The sequence below is a fragment of the Numida meleagris genome, chromosome 6 (genome assembly GCF_002078875.1).
Source record: "Numida meleagris isolate 19003 breed g44 Domestic line chromosome 6, NumMel1.0, whole genome shotgun sequence".
Taxonomy (NCBI): Eukaryota; Metazoa; Chordata; class Aves; order Galliformes; family Numididae; genus Numida; species Numida meleagris.
The window spans coordinates 57,196,186-57,207,612 of NC_034414.1; the positions used below are offsets into that span (position 1 = coordinate 57,196,186).

Below are 11,427 nucleotides of genomic sequence, written 5' to 3' on the forward strand. Positions count from 1 at the left end.
ATCGATTTCCACCGCCGGAGATCTCCCCGGATGCTCTCATCCTTTCTTCTGTTTATATGAAAGTGGAGCTTTAAAGATGTTTTATCATCTAATGGCGAATATGACACAGAGTTACAAACGGAATCTTTTTTTAATCTCGGAGTGGAAAATTTAAGCGGGGCAGTGGTTCGCTTTAATTATGTATATTGAACGAATTTGAAGAGATGAGAAGAAACTTGTTTTTCAGCCCACTGAACCCAAGTGCTTGCCTGTAATCTAAAATGGATATCTAATTATTGTTTAACATTATTTATTTAGGAGGAGTTACGACCTCTAATTTGCCTTTAAATGATTAATTTAGTGTTTAAATAAAGCTCCTTTTATTTAATAATGTTTTCTTTAACCAATCTTCACTAATGTCAATAAACTCTTTGTTTAACCTTCTTAAAGGAAACATTTTCTCAGCTCTGAGACAATTACGAATTGCCAAAACCCATATGGAAAAATGAGCTAAGTAATTATCTAATATTACTGCAGTGTGCTTAAGAAGAGAATGTTCCACCCCAGTAATGCAAAGCAGTGGGGAAGAAACAAGCTTTCCTCATCACTGGACACCTCCACCCATGCGGAAGGGTCTTGGTAGCACCCTGTTGTCCATTGATGCACATGGCCACAAGGGATGAGCTCACACACAAGGCAAGGGAGCCCCAACCACTGCCCCAAAACTCAGCTCCGGGCCTTCAGCTCTTTTCTGAAAGGCGCATGTCATGGCACATGTATGTTACCTTATAGTATGTACTGGACAATGGATTTGAAAATGAGCACTTGCTGTGTGTTGAGCACCATTTCTGTGTGATAAAAATGGTATTTGTGACAAGCAATGTGTATGTTCTCTTGGTCTCGTTTAGATCCTCTGTGCGTTGCTCTGAAGTACGGTGTGTCACCAGAGCTGGGAAAATAATGAGAAACAATAGGTAGCACTAACAAAGCCAAATCAATGTCCAGGAGACCAGAAAGTGGGGGAGTAATGGACAAGAAGGAGAGGCAGGGCTTGAAGCAGGAGCAAGGAGCAAGATTACAGAAGATGGCAAAGAGTAGAAGCAGAAAATCCAGGATGTGAGGTGCACAGGTTCGTGCCAGTCTGGTTGTGGAGATCTCCATGGATGGAGACTCCACAGTCCCTCTGGGCAGCATGACACAGTGATCAACCAGCCTCAAGGCAAATGACATGCTTTCTTATGTTCAGACTGAATTTCCTATGCTGAGAATGGGACATCCTGGATGGGACGACTTCTCAGTCTTGGACTTGTTTTGTTATTGACCCAAAAGCTCATCTTGGGATCAAGGAATGTCCCCAGCAAGTGAGTATGTGGCAGGTTTGTTTTTATAGTGGGAGCAGTGCCTGAAGCTGCTCAGGAGCTGTGGGACAGCAATAGGATGGAAACGTCTGTCTGTGGTCTGCAGAGATGTCACATGTGGGAAAAGAAAGGATGGACAGGTGGGCCACAAACCAGGAAGGGGAAAAATGCAGAAAACTCAATAGGCAGCAACTGATGTTAAGAGGTGCGAGACTCAACCAAACATTAGGAGCAGAGCTACGGTAAGAAATGTGGGGCCACACTGGTTATTGTCTGGAGCTCAAGTGGTGTTAGGGTGCACAGAGGCGTATGTTGGCACTGCAGTCCACAAAGAGCAAAGCTGCCTTAGTGCAGATGGAAGCTCAGCAAGCATTACGTGACTGTGGCATCTTGTTCTTCCTCTGCTTTGGGAGGAGGTGGGAGCCTGGGAGAGCTGCAGGGCGTTGGTTCTCTGCTGACCAGAGCCCAAAGTGTCACATGGGAGTGTTTGCACTTCTGTTCCCCAACACCTGAACACATCCAGCAGGTCCCTGCTCTGTTCCCAGTATCCCTTCACTGACATGAAATATTCTCCTTTGGTTTCTTTTTTTTTTAACACTGGCAAAGACTTTTTGACTATTTGTCTTCTGAAGTTTTGATACGAGAGGTTCAAATTGTTTCCCAATAATATGAGGCAAGATCTCATTCAAGTTGTGAACAGCTAAATACAAGAAATCTCTAATGCCCAAGCCTTAGCTCATTGCAATAAACACCTAGGCTGATACGCTGGCATGGGCAATTTGCCAGGGATTTGGAAGGTGGAAAAATCCATGCTCAGCTTCTACTTTTTCTCTCACCTTATCCTGACACTTGTAGACCATTCCTTGGAAACTCAGAGTATGTGAGGCCACGCAGCAGCAGTGCCCAGCTGATGCCATCAACGTAACCAGGAAATCTCTTAGCACTCACCTGCAAGCAAACCTCCATGTAAGTGATGAGACTGGGGCCAATACACGAACAAGAAGCATCTGGGACCCCAAGCTCCCTTCCAGAGCCAGGAGGGTTGGATGAGCATCCAGCCTTAGTATCTCTTTAGCATCGCATTGGAGCTGGGCCAGCACATCAGGAGTGAAGAGGAATTGAGTCCTGCCTTTAGCTCTTTTTCCATGTGGGGTTCCTGTTCCAGTGAATGCAGCCGCACACCAGTCCAGATGTTCAAAGAGGGACCAGCCTCCCACAGATCCTATGGGAAAGGTGAACAAAAGGACAGTGAGCATGTCTTAAAATCTTCAGATCACGGCCGACCATGAGCTGTTGGCTGTTGGCCCTGCACATGATAGAAAGCAAAGCATAATCTCAGCTGGGTTACAGGTGAATGAGCAGATGCTGTTGCCCCCAGGCAGCTTGAGGAGACACCATCACCTTCTGGACACAGCATGTTAAAGTTGAACCTTCTTTAAAATAGCTGTTAACTCCATGAGTGCCTAGCTGCTCATCAGGGATCAAGAAGTGCCTGGTTAAAAGCTCCTGACCCCCACTTCCACGCAGCGTGGCCAAGTCCCCTGGGACTTGCTTGGCAGCCCAACAGCACATGGAGCTGAATTACAGTGCACATTCCTCCACTGGAGTCCTCTCAGTGTTAGGAGATGACATGGCCTGCCCCAATGGATGTGGGAATAATTTTCCCAAGAAACACCCTAAAAATCTCTGCTGTGACATATAGGAAGCAAGTTCTCTCTATCAGCCAACGCAGAGTCCTCAAATAGGGATAGGATGCATCCAAACTTGTATTATTATTAGTTAATAAACAAGTTATTATGCCTTTTTTTTTTTTGAATCCACAATAGGAAAAAGGTAGATGTGCACCGAGGGACATGGTTAGTGGACATGGTGGGGATAGGTTGACGGCTGGGCTAAATGATCTTAGTGATCTTTTCCAAACTTAATGATTTTATGATTCTATGACAGAATAAAGCAAAGAGCTCCTTGCATCCATCATCTCTTTAGACAGGACTTGCACAGCATTCAGCTGCTGAAAAACCTCACTAACCTAAACTAACTGAAAATTTAAGAATCAAATGGAATTATAAACTGCTGGTTAGAAAAGAACTTAGTTTCACACCTCTGTTAGCTTTTCATCAACCCTGCAAAATTCTCACTGCCTGCATGGACAGAAATGGGTAATATTGTTTGATGAATGAATAAAATCTCAGGTAGGAAGCATTTCGTTTGCCTGGATCTTAATTATCTCCGTCCCCACCCTCCTGAGCTCATATGTAGGCTGTGTGTCTGGGCTGGTGTGGTTTTCCTTTCCAGTTATTCACTGTTTGACTTGCATTAGCAGCTACTACCTGGGAGCCCTGGAGATCGCTCAAAGTTGAAGTTGTTTCCCCTTTCATCTTACATCATTATTTAAAGGGACAACATTATGGATTTTGTTAAGGGGATACAAATTCGTCTAGATAACGTACCCCACTGTAGTTAATTTCTACAGTGAAGTACTGAATTGGTAGCATTTCTGGGAGAGACAAAAAAAGGGCAATTCTAGCAATGGGAGAGGGCAAGTTGGTAGAATATTAGGAAAAATTTCTTCTCCAAAAGAGTGGTGATGCACTGGCACAGGCTGCCTAGGGCTGTGGTGGGATCACCATCCCTGGAGGTGTCCAAGAGGCATGGAGATGTGGCACTGAGGGACGTGGGCAGTGGGCATGGTGGGGTGGGCTGGGGTTGGGCTTGGGGATCTTGGAGGTCTCTACCAACCTGAATGATTCTGTGAGTCTGTGATTCTACAAGTATTTTAAAATGAATGACTTTTTGGAAAGTCAAGCAAGATGCCTTAAGAGTTGGAACCACTCTCATTGGAAGGGGTGTACAAGCATCCTTTGTTTCAAACCTCGATTTATTCTCTCCTTTTCCAGTGAACACAGGTAATCTCGGATTATTTACCAACATCTCATTTCCCCCTCACCATAACAACCCTCAAAGCCAGAAAAACATATCCTCAGTGATTCTGTTTTTGTTTTGCTCTCGTGTTTATTTTCATCTTAACATTAATTGCCCCATAAAGTCTGCTTGGTTTTATCAATTAGCTTTTGCGGTGAGAAAATATTTTAGCTCCTAATACAGCATAATGATTTTTTTCCCTATTTGCTGAGGGGGTTATTAATAAATGTCCCCACTGGGGTTAGAACTCTGGTGCACTGGTGTTTGCTTTAGGGGAAATGAGGGATTGGAGGAAAATCCTAACCAAACGGAGCTGTAATTAGAGGGAAAGCAGCTGCAATTAGAACTATATGTTAGCCTACACCCATGGCATGCAGGGACAGACCTCCCCTTGACTCAGGCAGGGATGGAGCAACAGCTCTGCCATGGCAGAAAGGGGAAAGCTGTGGGTTTCCCTTCATTTCCAGATGTTGCTCCATGCATTCAGCATATTTTCCGAGAAAAAGCCTTTCAAGGAAGGTTTTTTCTCAGCCGAGAAGCCAACAGCAGACTCCTCCAGGCTGGGATTTCACCCTGATCTCTCGCTCCTCGCTATTTATTTAGCCTGAACCGCTGCCACCAGCACTGCTGGGCTCTCTGGTCTGCTGCCAGTGGAGAAGGTCCTTCAAACACTGCATCCCAGTGCACATCAGACACCCTCACTGCTGCCTGCAGAGTCTTCTCTCTGTAGGCTATAGGTTCTCCAGGGCTGGATGGCAAAGCCTGGCAGACCTCATCCTCCTTCCTGCTGCCACAGCGGGCTTTGTTCACCAAGGAGAGGACCAGACGCTGTCCCTGCAGCTTTCCTGCCTTCTACAAATCTAAATTCATCATTGCAGGGAAATGAGGCAGCTAATAGGCTGTCCTAGCGAAATCAAATCCGGCCATGAGACACAAGTTTCTGGAAAGATGAATTTTCCAGCCTGCAGCCTGATGGGAATTCAGGCTGAGTTAAAACATCAGTGTTTGATTCTATCAATTAGCTGAACAACATTAAACACTTTCATACAGCAAGGACACATATGGAATAATAAAAAAAAGTGCAACAGATGTGCAATGCTGCTTAATATGGCTTTTAGCTTAATTCATCTCATTGCAGAAATCTGCAGTTCTCATGGTTTCTGAACACCAGCGACTGATGTAACATGTTGTCCTTCCCCTTTTTTTGGCTAAAAAAAAAAAACCCAAACCAAAACAATTACTATTATAGCACTATTAGCTTTAAGGATTTGCAGCTTTGCTTCTTTCACAGCAGAGATCAGAAGTAATATAATTTGTTCTGGGAAAACCTGACCGTGTCCTTACAAGCCTCTGCAGGGCACCTCGGATTGGCCTTCTCTATAGGTTCCCCATACAACCCTGTGAAGGAAACAGGTTAGGAGCTGGCTGGTCACAGAAACCCATGTTTGAGTGCAATCTCCAACCCACCACATCCAGAGAAAGCAGACAGAAAACAGCAGCAAGGTGCAAAGCCTTATCATAGAATCATAGAACAGTTGGGTTGGAAGGGACCTTAAAGGTCATCGAGTTCCAACTCCTACCAAGGGATGGGTGCCTCCCACCAGGTCAGGCTGCCCAGGGCCCCTTCCCACCTGGCTTTGGGCACCTCCAAGGATGGGGCATCCATAGCTTCTTGGGCAACCTGCTCCAGTGCCTCACCACCCACTGAGTAAAGAGTTTCTTCTAAAATTCCCACCACCTACATGTAATAGAGGAGGGGTTTAGCCCATCATTGAACTACATCCACAAGAAAGTAGATCTTGCCAAGCCCCCAGAAGATGCAAGCTGTGAAAACACGAGAAAAGTCACCTAAGTGAGTATGGGTCTTGATCTTCTCTTTGCAGAATGTCTGCCGTAGATAGAAAACCCATAACACTGTGTGGGAGAAGCAATTATCTGCTGCCAACATTGCTGAAGCAAGGAGAGCTGACCCTCAGCAGCTGCGTATGGTTCACATTCTATTGCTCTTCCCAGCAAAAGCATTCAGGTTTTGCATGGAGGAGCTGGGAACTGAACCAGCAGAACCAGCACCTTTTTCTACAAAACAAAGCTTTCTGTCCTGACAAAAGCAAAGACGTTTCCACCAACTCCGTGAGGGCTCATGCTCTGCTGGTATCTACTCTGATTCCTGGCAAGGCATGCACTGCAACTAGATAATTGTTCAAACCAGAACCTTTCCAAATCACCATAAAACTGCCCATTCTTGAGACAGCTGACCATTCCGTTTCTTCTGTTTCCTTCTTAGCCTTTATGTGTGTGTGTAAGCATGTGTCTCTCCATGTATCCCTCTAATCACACACAAACATTATGTACACAAGATGTACATGTACTACAGATCTTTAACACTCAGAGAAGCTTATTATTTATTTGAAAAGTTGTTTTAAAGGAATATGCATTATACTTGGGAAGTAATAGTCACAGAATCATAGAATTGAGTTGGAAGAGACCCTTTAAGTTCATCTGATCCAACCCCCCTGCAATGAACAGGGACACTTACATCTTGATCTGTTGCTCAGAGCCCCATTCAGCCTGACCTTGGGTGTCTGCAGGGACAGGGCACCCACCACCTCTCTGGGCAACCTGTGCCAGTGCTGCACTTGTTGTAAAAACCTTTTTCCTTATATCCAACCTACATCTCCCCTCTTTTAGTTGGAAACCATTTTCCCTTGTTCTGCCATAACAGACCATGCTGAAGAGTCTGTCCCCTTCTTTCCTACAGCCCCCCTTTAGATACCAAAAGGTGAGAGTACATCTGTGCATGCAAACCAACACCTGTGTCTCTGCATGTCTATGTATATAATACTTGTACACACATACACAACAAACACGTGGTGTGTTCATTAGCTAAATACAGAACTCAGTGCTGTACCCTTTCCTCCCTGTGCTTAAGGGTGTGAAATTAAGCACAGGTGTTTAGAGTCACTTTTATTACATTAACAGCACCAGAAACAGCACAACCTTGTGCGGCTGCTTTGACACCGCCGTTAATTTTCACTTGCAGCTGTGGCAATTAGAAAGTGTACTTAATAGAGTGTCATGTTAATTGTTGCAGAGTTAACCAATTTCTCCATTTAATTGTCAATTGATTAACCTATTGAAATGGTAAGTGACTCAGTTTCCTTCCAGAACAAACAGCAGCTACATATTGTAGCTCCATCCAGCTGGAGGGGGTACTCTGTGATTTGCTCAGGCTCAATGCGCTGGTATTTTTCTACACCTCCCTGAGCTTTTAATTAGATGAGCCCATTTTACATGTATTTGTCTGCTGGAAAGGTTATCTGTGCTGGAGCTGACCTGCAGAGACAAGGTTGAGCCTAGCGGTCTTAATAGAAAAGGTTTTCAGCTATGACTGCCGTACTTGATTGCATTGTAATGGTAATTAACTTGAGACTTTGCCTCCCTCAATGTTTTTTTGTAGCTTTAACTATGCAATGAGATGTTTCCTCTGTCATATATATGCACTTATTAAGCTCTCATTGGATTCTAATATGCATGCAAATAGTCAAGAGTTTCTTAAGGCTAATACTACGCTATGTAGATTGTAGTGCCATTAAGTCACTACAAAGATGTAGCCTGCAGCAAACTTATAAGGCTCTTTTTCCTGTGAGTATAGGCGAGGCTTGATTTCTCATTTTTGTGCTTTTCTTAAACCTAAAGGAGGAAGAATTCCCTCTACGTAGTTACACTGCCTTTTATCTGGAGGACACTCCACGCGACAGTACATTTTAAGGCTTTTTTCTGACAGAACGATCCTAAAAACGCGCTTGTCCTCTACAAGGAAGATTGCGACGTTCTCAATTCAGCATTTCCAAGTCGGTTTGTAATCCATCCCCACCCCTACTCCTCTCTCCGTGCGGCCCGTTTGAAAGCCCGCGCTATCTCCTGTGTTTCTGCATGTTCTTTTACAGTACGGCACTGTCATTTAATTACGGGACAATCCACCACAACTGAGCAAGCATTTTCATCATTGATAATGTTGGTAGCAGGCAACTGAGACAAAATGATTACAAACCTATGTTGCGCTCAATAGTCCTTTAGAGGATTTCTCTCTTAATAGCGCTGCCTCATTCATGTTTGGTTCAGTACATTTGTTCTTTAAAAAAGGCATAGATTAGAAGAGTTTCAGGGTAGGTTAATAACTCAACTGAAAATGGCTGCTTGCATTGTCAAAGTCTGTTCCTGCAGTTGCCTGGTGCTTTCTTCAGTTCTTCCACACTGCAGCTTTGGCCCAGTTGGTAAACAGCTTAAGTCCAGACATCTTTTCATTCTCTGCGCAGCGGATTGAAATAAAAATGCATATAAGTGGCGACTGACTGGCGCTGGCCTGACAATAGCCTGTAACATTATGCAAGGGTATTTACATAGGAATAAGGCCTTGGTAAAGAAGACAGGGGCAATTAATGACTAGGGCCACACATATAAGGAAAGTTTGTCCAATCCTTTCTTCAATAAAGATCTTTTGTAAAGTGCTATGGAAACTCATGGAGGCCCCCAAACAGATTAGGAGAGGGACTTTTGTGGTGTGTTTTTTGTAGTTTTTTTTTTTTAAACTTCAAGCTAAAAGGGCCAAATTTTGTAAAGGTAAAATGTAATTCTTCTGCAGTTTAGATTTTTTTTTTTCCTATTGTGACTCCCCCACACTCCTTTTTTTTTTTTTTTCTACTGGAATCAGTTGAGTGCAGCTACTTTTATAGGAGGAAGCATGGAAAAAAAGAAAGAAAGCGAGCACTGTACCTCCACTGGGGAGCACAGTGGAGGCAGAGGGCTTGTAGGAGACCTGTCGCAACGCTTGACTCCTTCTGCTCATACAGGTTTGGCATGTAAGCTAATTTGTAAGCATTTAGGGCCTGACTCTGATCTCCCTTTCACCGCTCGCTCGGGCTGTCAAAGTGCTTCCTAGCAAAAGTGAGGTAGGGACCCCACCAGCTGGATTTGGCCCTTTCTCCACTCTTTTGTCCTGGTGGATTTGGGTGTAAGTAATTCTGACAAAATGAGGAGCCCCACGTCCTAGCTTGAGTTGTGGTGCTGACAGTGGAGCATCTTCAGGGATTTAGAATTTAACCCCAAGGCCTCATCCCTGCAGATGGGTTGCCCTCCCTAAGGCTGACATACAGGGGAGTGTTTACACACTTCTCTTTTCCTCCTGTAAGGGCTCAGCTCAAGGCTTGTGGATACCAGCGATGAGTCTACTTCTACTTCCCTAGGGGACACCAGCCCAAGTCACCACGGGCCAAAGACAGCACAAAAATCTTAGTGAGGCCTGTTCCAGTGGCCAGTGAGGCCGGCTCTGGTGACTCAGGCTTGAGACTTGCATGGCCTCACTGAGGACCTCATTTTCCATGGGCAGCCATGACACATCTGTTGATGGCAGCTTATACATGTCCATAGCAGCTGAGAAATTTCACTTTCAAGCTCAGTATTCAAAGACTTTGTTCTTATTCTGATGACTCGTAGAGGACCTCTGGGTGGGTTGATGCTGTAGTCTTTTAAGCACACTCTCCAGATAGCTGTAGATCCTACTGCTAAACTCATCATATATGTTCAAGAAGACAACACTTTGGTGGGCATCAGTGAGGAAATCCCGACTGATTTATCTGCAGTTCTGCCAAGTTTGAAGTCATTTAATGATCTACTCATTGAATCTTTTTCCTCTTAAGTAACTTTTATAGCAGAATATAACTCAACTCAAGAAAAATGTATGCTTTCTGGGAAGTATATTCTTCCAGTCATGCCACTTTCCTTATTCAGAATAAATTAAAAGATCAACAATTCCATGGGAATTAATTGCTGAAATGCTTTCTGGACACTGAAGAGGGGGAAACAAATGTTAATAACACAAATGTGTGGTTCCTGTGAGAGGAGTGTGGATGGAGCAGAGAATGTGATTCTGCTTCAGCCCTGGAAAGCTGCAGAAATCAATGCTTCATTCAAGGCTATTGATCAGTACTAAATTAATTAGACTTCAAGGCTTATGGCAGTTGATAAGACAACTTGTTAATTTAGTCAATGATAGTGTTTTCCCTAAAGCAGCAAATACCCTCTTTCTCAGAAAAGACATTTCTAGCACTTGCTACCCAACATTTTTCCCCCCTCTTTTCTTTAAAAAAAAAAAAAAATTCACTTTACATTTAAATTAAGATAAGAATTGGATGGAGAGATGCTTCCATTTACCCCTATTTGCCTTCCTTTGCTCTAACGTTGGAGCGGGTTGTTGATAACATCTGATGTAATTTAATAGGACGGCAGCATAACATTTAGCTTCTTCGACCCCGGCCCATTGACGGTGATGTTCATTTGGGAAAGCTGCTGGGGGAGGAGGAGGAGGAGGAGGGAGCAGACCCACTTTCTAACTGCATTTTTAAAATGGCAAACCCAGGGCTCCTGCTTCCCAGGCGAGGAGGATGCTCGTGGTGGCTGACAAAGGCACGGGGAGTGCCGGTGCTGCAAGCCATGAATGAGACGAAGGTATCCCAGAATACCCCGGACATCGGGCCGTACTTCCTGCTGGCTGGGAAGGACAAAAGGACAAAGCCAGAGGAGTGCCGGGGTCCCACCACCAGCTCTTGGAGGCACCAGTCTGCTACCAACAGCACTCCAACCCTCGGAGAATGCTAATAAGCCACTGAAGAGCTCGGCTTTCCTGCCATAATTCTATAGCGCCGTCGAGGACCCCATAGTGTTCACTAAATAAAGACAACTAATTGAGAATTTTTTGCACATTTTGCTCTGTGGACTTGTTGTTCAGGCGGTTCGTTGGGGAGAATGTCCCCCTACTGACAACAGGGGCCGATTGTTTTGGCAGCCGCCGGGTTAGCACGAGTTCCCGGCTCTGGGGCTGACTTTCCAAGTATGACAAAAATGTTTAATTTTGGATTTTTTTTTTTTTAATTATGTGGCTGGGAATTATTTTGGCTTCGTGGAGAATAGGTCGTCTGGCGTTCATGTAGAAAAAGAATATTGCTGGCAGAGTTTCTCAGAATTAAACCTTTGGTCTTTCTCTCTCTTTATTTCCTCTCACTCACTCTTTTTCCCCCTCTTTCTCACTCTGTTTTTGTTGTGTGTTTTTTTTTTTAAACTGTATTTTCTATGGCGAGGCCTACATTTTTGTGTCTGCAGGTGACACTTTGAT

General features: G+C 44.3%; 1 long non-coding RNA gene across 2 annotated transcripts; it reads left to right on the plus strand.

The window, feature by feature from the left end:
- Positions 7,415 to 11,017, plus strand: LOC110401890. Of its 2 annotated transcripts, none has more exons than XR_002440671.1 (3): positions 7,415 to 7,673; positions 7,956 to 8,114; positions 10,675 to 11,017. It is a non-coding gene; the product is annotated as an uncharacterized LOC110401890 (long non-coding RNA). The 2 variants fall into 2 exon arrangements; XR_002440672.1 differs by lacking the exon at positions 10,675 to 11,017 and adding an exon at positions 8,207 to 10,664.